Source organism: Protopterus annectens, chromosome 6.part0 (genome assembly GCF_019279795.1).
Source record: "Protopterus annectens isolate FY-2018-M chromosome 6.part0, PAN1.0, whole genome shotgun sequence".
NCBI lineage: Eukaryota > Metazoa > Chordata > Ceratodontiformes > Protopteridae > Protopterus > Protopterus annectens.
The window spans coordinates 1,025,539,299-1,025,552,629 of record NC_056737.1 but is presented as its reverse complement, the minus strand read 5'-3'; positions in this window follow the sequence as shown (position 1 = coordinate 1,025,552,629).

Here is a 13,331-nt window from a genome sequence, read left to right as displayed (position 1 = left end):
AGCTTTTCTGTGTTGGAGGGAAGCCTTCTAGCTTAATTTTGTTTCTTAGAACTAGCCAGTTTTCTATTTTCAACACTCAAATCTATTTCTTTGAACTCAGCACTTGTTCAGAACTTGTTGTAAGCACTAAATAAGCTGCAAATTACTACAGCACTCAACTACAGCCAAACTGGAAGCAAAGCTCTCTTCATCCAAGACTGGACTAGACAGTCAAGAGGAGAAGGGAAATACTTGCACCACACCACACTCATCACATAGTCCCTCACAACCTACACCACCAAAACACACACATAGAAACACAAAACACGCACCTACATTTGCGGAGGCTCTCAATAAAAACCTGCCAAGCATCAGGGACCTCCAAAGCAGAAATGCAAGCAAACTCTACCTCCCAACACAACCCAAATGACACATAGCTCACAAACTCAGTGTGCCACACAACCACAGCCCAAACACTAGGTGACTCTATAGTCAGGCACACTGATGTTCCACTAACCATTCTAAACAAGGAGAAAGTAACTTTCAGCTGCCTGTCAGGTGCCAGGATCCACCACATAACGCATGCATTCAGGTCACTCCACAAGTACAAATATGACACTGTCATTGTCCATGTTGGTGTGAATGACCTGATATGTACCTCCCTGGACTACATGAAAAGAGACATGGAGGAGCTCTCCGATCCTGTAGCCCAGGCAGGTATGACCCTAGCCCTGAGTAGCATTCTGCCATCATCCAGAATGATATCACAGTACAAGGACAAAATGATTGACTTCAACAATTGGCTAAGCTTCTGGTGTCATTCTAAGGGGATCCAGTATTTGTCTGCCTGGGACAACATGATCGACAGACCATGATGCTTTCCCAGAGATGGCCTGCACCTGTCTCCCTTGGGATTTCGGATACTGGCTAAGGCTCTTGCCGCCTCTATAGTAACTTTTTTAGGCAAGGTTCAAATGACAAATTCACCACTGTAACAGGTACAAGGAAGCAAAATCTGAGGGTAATGCTATTCAATGCTAGAAGTCTAAACCTCAAAATGTACTCACTCGAGGCACTCCTTAAAATGGAGAACATCAACATCTGTGCAGTGACAGAGACCTGGTTCAAAGCTCCAGAGACCACCCCTGTGTTACCAGGCTATAATTCATACCACATCTTTCAGACACCTAACCCGGAACAAAGCACTAAAGGGGGAGGTGTGCCCGTATTCATTAAGGATATCCACACCTCCAGGCTAGTTGCACAGTATAATGCATCCGAGATTATCCAAGTGCAACTAACTCTGAGAAAAACTGCAATTCAAATTGTAGCTTGCTACAGACCCCCCACCATGCCCCAGGATTCCCACTCCTCATTTCTTGTTACACTGGAAAGTATTAGGGTACAACCCAACACCCTAAAAATGGGTGATTTCAACTACCCCACCATTAACTGGGAAAACTACTCATGTGCCAACTATTTTGCTCAAAGTTGTCTGGAATTCATAAATTCCAACGACATGGATCAACTTATTCACACCCTCACCAGGGGCAGCAATATCCTAGACCTGGTCATTACTAACATGGAAACTGGTGTTCCACACCAGAGGTCAATTCCTCGTTGGTCAGCTCCGACCACAAGCTAATCACCCTTGACATCCACATCCCGCCCCCACCCCTAATTAGGGAAACCACCATAAAAACTTCTTCAAATCCAACTTCATACTTCTTAAGAGAGATGTGAAAAACGTCATGACACCCATGCAGATGGACAATAGAGGTATGACTGCTGAATCCTACACAAATGTAATTTATGAGCACTTACACGAGTGCATGGATCATGCTATCCCTAATAGAACCAAGATGCTACTCTCCAAAAAAAGGAAGCCAATCTGGTGGTCCTCTGCCATAAACAAACTCTACAACAGAAGAAAGAAACTGTTGCAAAAAAGAGTAAAATTCCATGACTGGAGGAACTCCCTGGTCAACCTCAGTAAGAAGCTGAGATCCCTCATAAAATGCTCCAAATCTAAGTACGAAAACAAAATTGCCACTGAGTCTAAAGACAACCACAAAGCATTCTATAGCTTTGTCAAGAATCTCAATGGCAACACTCAGATCTGCTCTGAGTTACAGCACAATGGCACTAAATATACAGAACCAACTGATATTGCCAACATCCTGGCAGATCCCCCTCTCATCCCCTAGAGGGCCCATCTCTATACCGGAGGAATGCAAAGTTCCTGTAATCATAGCTGCACAGGTAAAAAACTGACTCTCCAAAGCCAAGAACACAGCATCCATGGGACCTGACAATATTCCAGGCTGCATTCTACATGAACTAGAGAATGAACTGGCACCCTTCTTAAGTACCATGATCAATCATAGCCTCACCTCAGGCTTTGTGCACACTGAATGGCACACCAAGATGGTTATCCCACTCCAAAAAGGGGGAGCCACGATGGACGCCGGGAACTACCACCTCATTAGTCTGATGAGCCTGGTCTGCAAGGCCATGGAACATATCATTATGGAACTCATAAACAAAGACATTGGTCATCTCCAAACTCTGGACCCTACCCAGTTCAGGTTTGTAAAAGGCAGATCATGTCTCCTAAACCTGATTGACTTCTTTGAAGCAGTCACCAAAGCCATATATGAGGGTAAGGTGGTTCACACAGCTTATCTAGATCTCGCCAAGGCTTTCAACACCATCCCCCACTCTTGATTTATAGATAAGCTCACTAAATTAGGTATAAATCCCTATGTCACAAGATGGGTTGCAAACTGGCTCATGGACAGAACCTACACTGTGAAAGTAGCAGACTCCAAATCGAACTTCAGACCAGTGACAAGTGGAGTACTATAGGTTCAGTCCTATGTCCTCTCCTGCTCGGTATCTACTTCTCTGAAGTACAGGCTAACACAGAAGGTCTTTGGCTAACAAAGTTTGCATATGACTCCAAACTAGGAGCCATAATCAAAACTCCTAATGATGTGGACATCCTACAAAAGGACCTCACTGAGACAGATGCCTAGTGTCAAAGCCATGGCCTGAACCTCAATACCAAAAAGTGTATTGTGATCCCCTTTGGTAAAAACTCTGTACCCATGAACTACCACATAAGTGGTAGTCTACATAATGCTGAAAGTGTGATAAGAGACCTTGGGACACAGGTGGAGAATAGTCTTTCCATTGATAATCACATCGCCACAGTGTTTCGGAAATCCTTCTGCATGGCTCACCTCATCACAAAAGGTTTCTCATCCAGAAAAGAAGAGATCATTGTTCAACTCTACTTATCACTCATTAGACCCATTATAGAGTACGACGCCCCTTTTGGTATGTACCTCACAAGACATCTACAACAACTGGTAAGGCCACAGAAATACCTCACAAAGAGGATTAATGGCCTCAAACACATATCCTGCGCAGACCATCTCAAAAAACTCCAGCTTTACTCCATCACATATCATCTACTCAGAGGTTATCTCTGCCTAACATACAAAGCTATGTCAAACCCAGAGCTGTTGGACATGCTCCACTTAAAGAAATCCCAATCCATCCGAGCTACATGCTCTAGGGACTTAAACATTGTCACCACAATAAACAGAACATGCTGGAGGGATAGATTCCTGTCCCAGAGACTTCCCATACTCTGGAACAGACTGCCTATCTATGTCAAACAGAGCTCCTCGTTGACACTCTTCAAGAAAAATCTTGATGATTGGATGGGATATAGGAAATTCACCCCAGGGATCACTTCTGTGGCTCTACTTGACAAGGGCACAGGAAAATAATTGTCTTGGATGGTGAAAGCCAGGGTACCTTTTTGGCTAGGTTTATATAGGCCCTAGGGCTAATAGCCTAGTACTTGTCTATGAACCTATGAACCTATATTGTTTGGGGTGACACCACCATGCACTAACCAACATAGCCTGTACAGAACTGTGCATACATTGTATTCCTCTGTGTGATTCAACCTTGCACTACCCAACATAGCTTGTACAGACCACTGCATGCATTGTATTGTTCTGTGTGACTTAACCATGCACTGACCAACATAGCCTGTACAGAACAGTGCATTCATTGTATTCTTTTGGGTGACACCATCATGCTCTGACCAACATAGCCTGTACGAACAGTGCATGCACTGTATTGTTTTGTGTGACTCAACCATGCATTGAACAACATAGCCTGTACAGAACAGTGGATGCATCTTATTTTTCTGCATCTCTGTCAACCTTGCACTGACCAATGTATTCTGTGCAGAACAATGCATGCATTGTATTGTCCTAGGTGATACCATCATGCTCTGTCCAACATATCCTGTACAGAAATCTGCATACATTGCATTTTTCTGTGTGATTTGACCATGCATTACCCAACATAGCCTGTACAAAGAAGTGCATGTATTGTATTATTCTTTGTGACTCAACCATGCACTGACCAACATAGCCTTTACAGAACAGTACATGCATCGTATTGCCCTGAGTGCCACCACTATCCACTGACCAACATAGCCTGTACAGTACAGTGTATACATCATATTGTTCTGTGTGACTCAACCATGCACTGACCGAGATAGCTTGTACAGAACAGTTCATACATTGTATTGTTCTATGTGATTCGAATATGCACTACCAGACAGAGCCTGTTCAGAACAGTGCATACATCATATTGTTTTGTGTGACTCAACCATGCACTGACAAACATAGCCTGTACATAGTGCATACATTGTATTATTCTGTGTGACACCATCATGCACTTACCAACCTAGCCTGTACAGAGCAGTGCATGCATAGTTTTGTACTCCGTGACACAATCATGCTCTGACCAACATAGACTGTATAGAGCAGTGCATGCATTGTATTGTTTTGTTTGACTTTACCATGCACTGACCAACATAGCCTGTACAGAACAGTACATGCATCATATTGTTCTGGGTGGCAGGACCATTCTCTGACCAACATAGCCTCTACAGAACAGTGCATGCATCATATTGTTCTGTGTGACACCATCATGCACTGACCAATGTAGCCTGTACAGAACAGTGCATGCATTGTGTTGTTCTGTGTGACTCAATCATCCACCGACCAATGTAGCCTGTCAGAACAGAGCATGTAGTGTATTGTTTTGTGTGACTCAACCATGCACAGAACAACAGAGCCTGTTTAAAACACTGCATGCAGCATATTCTTCTGGGTGACACCACCATGCACCAACCAACATAGCTTGTATAGAACTGTGAACACATGTTATTCTTCTGTGTTATTTGATCCTGCACCACCTAACATAGCCTGTATAGAACAGTGTATGCATTGTATTGTTCTGTGTAACACCATCATTCACTGACCATCCTAGCCTGTACAGAGCAGTGCATGCATAGTATTGTACTCAGTGACACCATCATGCTCTGACTAACATAGCCTGTACAGATCAGTGCATACCTTGCATTGTGCTGTATGAAATCATCATGCACTGAAAAACATAGCCTGTACAGAACAGTACATGCATTGTATTGTCCTGACTGCCACCACCATCCACTGACCAACATAGCCTGTATAGTACAGTGTATAAATAGTATTGTTCTGTGTGACTCAACCATGCATTGAACAAGATAGCTTGTACAGAACAGTGCATGCATTTATTGTTCTGTGTGACTCGCCCATGCACTACCAAACAGAGCTTGTTCAGAACAGTGCATGCATCATATTGTTCTGTGTGACTCAACCATGTACTGAACAACATAGCCTGTACATAGTGCATACATTGTATTATTCTATGTGACACCATCATGCACTGACCAACCTAACCTGTTCAAAGCAGTGCATGCATAGTATTGTACTCGGTGACACCATCATGCTCTGACCAGCATAGCCTGTACAGAGCAGTGCATGCATTGTATTGTTCTGTGTGACTTTACCATGCACTGACCAATGTATCCTGTACAGAGCAGCACATGCATCGTATTGTTCTGGGTGACAGGACCATTCTCTGACCAACATGGCCTGTACAGAACAGTACTTGTATCATAATGTTCTGTGTGACACCATCATGCACTGATCAATGTAGCCTGTACAGAACAGTGCATGCATTGTGTTGTTCTGTGTGTCTCAAACATTCACTGACCAATGTAGCCTGTACAGAACAGTGCATGTATTGTATTGTTTTGTGTGACTCAACCATGCACAGAACAACAGAGTCTGTTTAGAACACTGCATGCAGTGTATTCTTTTGGGTGACACGACCATGCACTAACCAACATAGCTTGAATAGAACTTTGAATACATTTTATTCTTCTGTGTGATTCGATCATGCACCACCCATCATAGCCTGTTTAGAGCAGTGCATGCATTGTATAGTTCTGGATGACACCATCATGCTCTGACCAACATAGCCTGTACAGAACAGTGCATGTATTGGATTGTTCTATGTGACTCAATCATGCACTGGCCAATGTAGATTGTACAGTACAGTGCATAAATTGCATTGTTCTGTGTGAGAACACCATGCACTTACAAACATAGCTCGTACAGAACAGTGCATGCATTGTATTGTTCTGTGCAACTCAAACATGCACTGACCAATGTAGTCTGTACAGAACAGTGCATGCATCATATTTTTCTTTGTGATTAGACCATACACTACCCAACATAGCCTGTACAGAACAGCGTATGCATTGTATTGTTTTGAGTAACACTATCATGCTCTGACCAATATTGCCTGTACAAAACAGCACATACTTTATATTGTTCTGTGTGACTCGGCCATCCACTACCAAACATAGCCTTTACAGAGCAGTGCATGCACCATATTGTCCCTGGTGACACCACCATGTACTGACCAACATAGCCTGTACAGAACAGTGCATACTTTGTATTGCTCTGTGTGGTTCAACCATGCACTACCCAAAATAGCATGTAAAGAACAGTGCATGCATTGTATTGTTCTGTGTGAATCAAACATGCACTGACCAACATAGCCTGGAAAAAACAGTGCATGAATCGTATAGTCATGGGTGACACCACCATGCACTGAATAACATAGCCTGTACAGAAAAGTGCATACATTGTATTGCTCTGTGTGGCTCAACCATGCACTACCCAAAATAGCTTGTAAAGAACAGTGCATGTTTCTTATTGTACTGACACCATCATGCTCTGACCAACATATCCTAGAAAAAAACAGTGCATGCATCATATTATTTTGCGTGACTCAACTATGCACAGACCAACATAGCTTGCACAGAACAGTGCATGCATTGTATTGTTCTGTGTGACTCTACCATGCACTGAATAACATAGCCTGTACAGAGCAGTGCATGCATCATATTGTTCTGTGTGACATCACAATGCACTGACCAACATAGCCTGTACAGAACATTGCATACATTGTATTGTTTTGGGTGACACCATCATGGTCTGACCAACATAGCCTGTACAAAACAGCACATACTTTATATTGTTCTGTGTGACTCGACCATGCACTACGCAACATAGCCTGTACAGAACAGTGCATGCTTCATATTGTTCTGTGTGACTCAACAGTGCACTGTCCAATGTAACCAGTACATAGCAGTAAATGCATTGCATTGTCCTAGGTGACACCATCATGCTCTGACCAACATAGCCTGTACAATACATCTCATACATTGTGTTGTTGTGTGTGACTCCACCATGCACTGTCCAATATAGGCTGTACAGAGCAGTGCATGTATTGTATTGTTCTTTGGGAACCACCATGCACTGACGAACATGGCCTGTACAGAACAGTACATGCATCATATTGTCCTGGGTGAGACCAACATGCACTAACCAACATAACCTGTACAGAACAGTGCTTGTATTGTATTGTTCTGTGTGACTTGATCATACACTGACCAACATAGCATATACAGAATGCTGCATGCATCATATTGTTTGGGGTGACACCACCATGCACTATCCAACACAGCCTGTACAGAACCGTGCATACACTGTATTCTTCTGTGTGATTCGACCATGCACTACCCAACATAGCCTGTACAGAACACTGCATGCATTGAGTTGTTCTGTGTGACTTAACCATGCCCTGACCAACATAGCCTGTACAGAACAGTGCATGTTTTGTATTCTTCTGTGTGACTTGATCGTGCACTGACCAATGCAGCCAGTACAGAACAGTGCATGCATCATATCTTTCTGTATGATTCGACTATGCACTACCTCGTAGCCTGTACAGAATAGTGCATGCATTGTATTTTTCTTTATGATTCGACTATGCACTACCTAACGTAGCCTGTACAGAACAGTGCATGCATTGTATTTTTTGGGTAACACCAGCATGTTCTGACCAACATAGCCTGTACAAAACAGCGTATGCATTATATTGTTTTGTGTGACTCAGCCATGCACTGACCAACATAGCCTGTACAGAACAGTGTGTACATTGTATCGTTATGTGTGATTTATCCATGCACTACCCAACATAGCCTGTACAGAACAGTACATACATTGTATTGTTCTGTGAGACACCATCATGCACTGACCAACATAGCCTGTTCAGAACAGTGCATGCATTGTATTGTTCTGTGTGACTCCAACATGCACTAACATAGCTTGTACAGAGCACTGCATGCATCATATTGTTCTCTGTGACTCAACCATGTGCTGACCAAGATAGCCTATACAGAGCAGTGCATGCATCATAATGTTCTGTGTGTCTTAACCATGCACCACCTGACATAGCCTGTACAGAGCAGTGCATACATTGTATTGTTCTGTGTGACTCAACCAGGCACTGTCCAACATAGCCTGTACAGAACAGTGCATGTATTGTATTGTTTTGTGTGACTCGACCATGCTATGACCAATGTGGATCTATATTATGTCAACAAAATGGCATTACAGTAAATGCTGTTTCGCCAAGACATATACACTGAAACTGGATAAGAGCAAAAGCTCAGGTCAGTGATTTTTTTTCCTAGGGAAAGAAATCACTTGGCCTGAGCCGTGACATTGCCTTTTACCCTACTGTAGTGCGATCTCATAGTTGGTATATTTAGTTAGGGGGGTAAGAGGGGCACAGCCCTCCACATTGGGGGGTTTGTAGAGCTGAGCCTCCCATATTGTGGGCGTGTGGAGGGCTGAGCCCAAAACTTTGTAATGTTTTAAGTGGTATGTTGGGGTTTTTTTTGGTTCACTGAATTTTTCCCATGGAAAAAAATTGGTAAACTGGTGTGTCGCTCTTTTAAGATTTTGTTCTGTATATGTCAGTGAAATGGCATTTGCTGTAATGCTGTTTCAATAACATAATACAGACCTGACCCACATAGCCTGTACAGAACAGTGCATGCATCATATTGTTCTGTGTGACACCAAAATGCACTGATCAACATAGCCTGTATAGAACAGTGCATCCATTGTATTCTCCTGGATGACAACACCATGCATTGACCAACATAGCCTGTATAGAACACTGCATGCATTGTATTCTTCTGTGTGATTTGACCATGCACTATCCGACATAGCCTGTACAGAACAGTGCATATATTTTGATGTTCTGTGTGACACCACCATGCAGTGACCAACATATCCTGTACTGAACAGTGCATACATTCTACTGTTCTGTGTGACACCATCATGTAATGACAATGTAGCCTGTACAGAACAGTGCATATATTTTAATGCTCTGTGTGACACCACCATGTACTGACCTACATAGCCTGTACAGAGCAGTGCATGCATTGGATTGTTCTGTGTGATGCCATCATGCACTGACCAACATAGCCTGTACAGAACAGTGCATGCATTGTATTGTTCTGTGTGACACAACAATGCACTGACCAACATAGCCTGTATGGAGCTGTGCATGCATCATATTGTTTTGTGTGACACCACCATGCACATACCAACATAGCCTGTACAGAACACTGCATGCATTGTATTCTTCTGTGTGATTCGAACAGGCACTACCCAACATAGCCTATACAGAACAGTGCATATATTTTAATGCTCTGTGTGACACCACCATGCACTGACCAACATAGCTTGTACAGAGCAGTGCATGCATCGTATTGTTCTGTGTGACAAAACCATGCACTGACCAACATAGTCTGTACAGAATAGTGCCTGTATTCTATTGTTCTGTGTGATACCACCATGCACTGACCAACATACCCTGTACAGTTCAGTGCAAGTATTGTATTGTTCTGGGTGACACCATCATGCTCTGACTTGACATAACCCGTACAGAGCAGTGCATGCATTGTATTGTTCTGTGTGACACAACCATGCACTGACCAACATAGCCTGTACAGAGCTGTGCATGCATTGTATTGTTCTGGGTGACACCATCATGCTCTGACCGACATAGCCTGTACAGAGCAGTGCATGTATTGTATTGTTCTGGGTGACACCATCATGCTCTGACTAACGTAGCCTGTACAGAGCAGTGCATGCATCATATTGTTCTGTGTGATACCGCCATGCACTGACCAATATACACTGTACAGTTCAGTGCATGCATTGTATTGTTCTGGGTGACACCATCATGCTCTGACCGACATAGCCTGTACAGAGCAGTGCATGTATTGTATTGTTCTGGGTGACACCATCATGCTCTGACTAACATAGCCTGTACAGAGCAGTTCATGCATCATATCATTCTGTGTGACACAACCATGCACTGACCAACATAGCCTGTACAGAGCTGTGCTTGCATCGTATTTTGTGTGACACCATCATGCACGTACCAACATAGCCTGTACAGAGCAGTGCATGCATCGTATTGTTCTGTATGATAAAACCATGCACTGACCAACACAATCTGTACAGAATTGTGCCTGTATTGTATTGTTCTGTGTGATGCCGCCATGCACTGGCCAACATACCCTGTACAGTTCAGTGCATGTATTGTATTGGTCTCGGTGACACCATCATGCTCTGACTGACATAGCCTGTACAGAGCAGTGCATGTATTGTATTGTTCTGGGTGACACCATCATGCCCTGACTAACATAGCCTGTACAGAGCAGTGCATGCATCATATTGTTCTGTGTGACACAACCATGCACTGACCAACATAGCCTGCACAGAGCAGTGCATGTGCTGTATTGTTCTGAGTGACACCATCATGCTCTGCCCAACATAGCCTGTAGAGAGCCGTGCATGCATCATATTGTTCTATGTGACACCGCCATGCACATACCAACATAGCCTGTACAGAGCTGTGCATGCATCATATTGTTTTGTGTGACCCCACCATGCATGTACCAACATAGCCTGTACAGAACACTGCATATATTTTAATGCTCTGTGTGACACCACCATGCACTGACCAACATAGCCTGTACAGAGCAGTGCATACATTGTATTGTTCTGTGTGACACCATCATGCACTGACCAACATAGCCTGTACAGAGCAGTGCATGTATTGTATTGTTCTGGGTGACACCATCATGCTCTGACTAACATAGCCTGTACAGAGCAGTCCATGCATCATATTGTTCTGTGTGACTCAACCATGCACTGACCAACATAGCCTGCACAGAGCAGTGCATGTACTGTATTGTTCTGAGTGACACCATCATGCTCTGCCCAACATAGCCTGTAGAGAGCCGTGCATGCATCATATTGTTCTATGTGACACCACCATGCACATACCAACATAGCCTGTACAGAACAGTGCATGCATCGTATTCTTCTGTGTGACAACACACTACCACTATGTACATGTTAGGGCTCATAGATTTGGAACAAATAATGTTGATTCACCTGTACTAATGTATCACCTCAATGGTAATATCCATGGGGGGTAGTGTGCCTTTTGGTGGCTGTCAGGTGCTGTCTCTGTCATTACTGGCAAATTATGATATCAGAGGTCCTATTGATCTGGGTGTTGAGGATCCCACTAATGATTTCTAAGCTGCATGTTTCCTGATGATTATATTATGAAGCATGCAGCATTCTACTACAGCTGGAAGCAGTAGACAAATATATTGCAATGTCCCTTTCTGGATGTGTATAGTCAGTGGAACCTGGACTTTAGTTTGATCATGGGCACTGTATCATTGATGCCCAGTCATGTTTGTGAATTTCATACAGGTATCATCAACCTGGGCTCCAGGGCAAGCTGCATTATCTACAATAGAGAATGGACATTTTGGGGTATAGATACAGGGGGTTTAGTTATGTACATATTGACTGTGGTCTTAATATGGGAGACACTGCTATGCCTGTACTTACCCACTAGGTGTCCCTGTGGAATGTTAGCATTCATGAAGTGGAGGTGCAGATAACTTGTATGACATATGTTGAAATCAGAGTCTATGCCAGGCTGCTGGGCTGTTACATGGGCTATGAGTGATTGTGCATTGTACATTACCTGGCAGTTGATACGTAGGCTGCTAATATCATAAATCTACTCATGGCGTTGGTTGTCTCCCCTGCTGTGTTGAGATAGAAGATATGTTCCTCCACATGTGACAGCAGCTTATTGAAGAACATGTTGAGTATTCTACAGGCTGATGCCTGTGACATTCCTTTCAAATGTATACATTTTCACAGAATATCCACATTTTTGCCTCATATTTTTGGTCTGTTTACTCATAAACTTGTGTTTTAATGGAAAATCACTGGCAAATCATTGAGGGTTGAATCAGGAAATAATTACAGATGTTTGAGTTTCAGACTTTATACCCTTCAGAAAATTTATGTTAATGCAAAACCTATTATTTTATCAGCGTTTTAAGGTTGTAAAAACAATTTTTAAAACATGTCCCCATTTTTGGACCTTTGTCCCCCCCCCCCCCATTATTTAAGTTTTTTTCTTGCTTGAAGAGGTTGAGAGGTCTGGCCTATGATGATATATGAAATGTGTCTCCAGCTTGTCACTGGAAGGTCCCTGTAGCTAGAATGGAAAGAGTTACACATACTCTCAAATCCGAACATTCCTACAGTTCCAATCTGTGAGCTACACAGCCTGACCCATGCCTGCATAATGTCTCTGTCTATGACAAAGCAGTCCAGTAGCTGGTGGTCAGTCAGTTGATTTGATGTAACTCTTTGTGGGTGCATTTCATTGGTGTGTATGCCTATGTCTCACCCTTAGAAGACTGCAATAAACTCTTCTGTGGATAAATCCCTGTTGCTCCAAACATTTCTGCTCTTGCAATGCTGCAACGTTTAATGTGCTCTTTGCATTATATACTCAGCTGCAAGTGCCAGTACTACTTTAAAGCTGCTAACTATGAATAGTGACTTGGTTTTTCACAGCTGTGAATAGTGACTTGCTTTTTCACCGATCCATACTTACTTATTTCTATTTGTGCATAAAGCTTATAACTATGAATAGTGACTTGCTTTTTCACA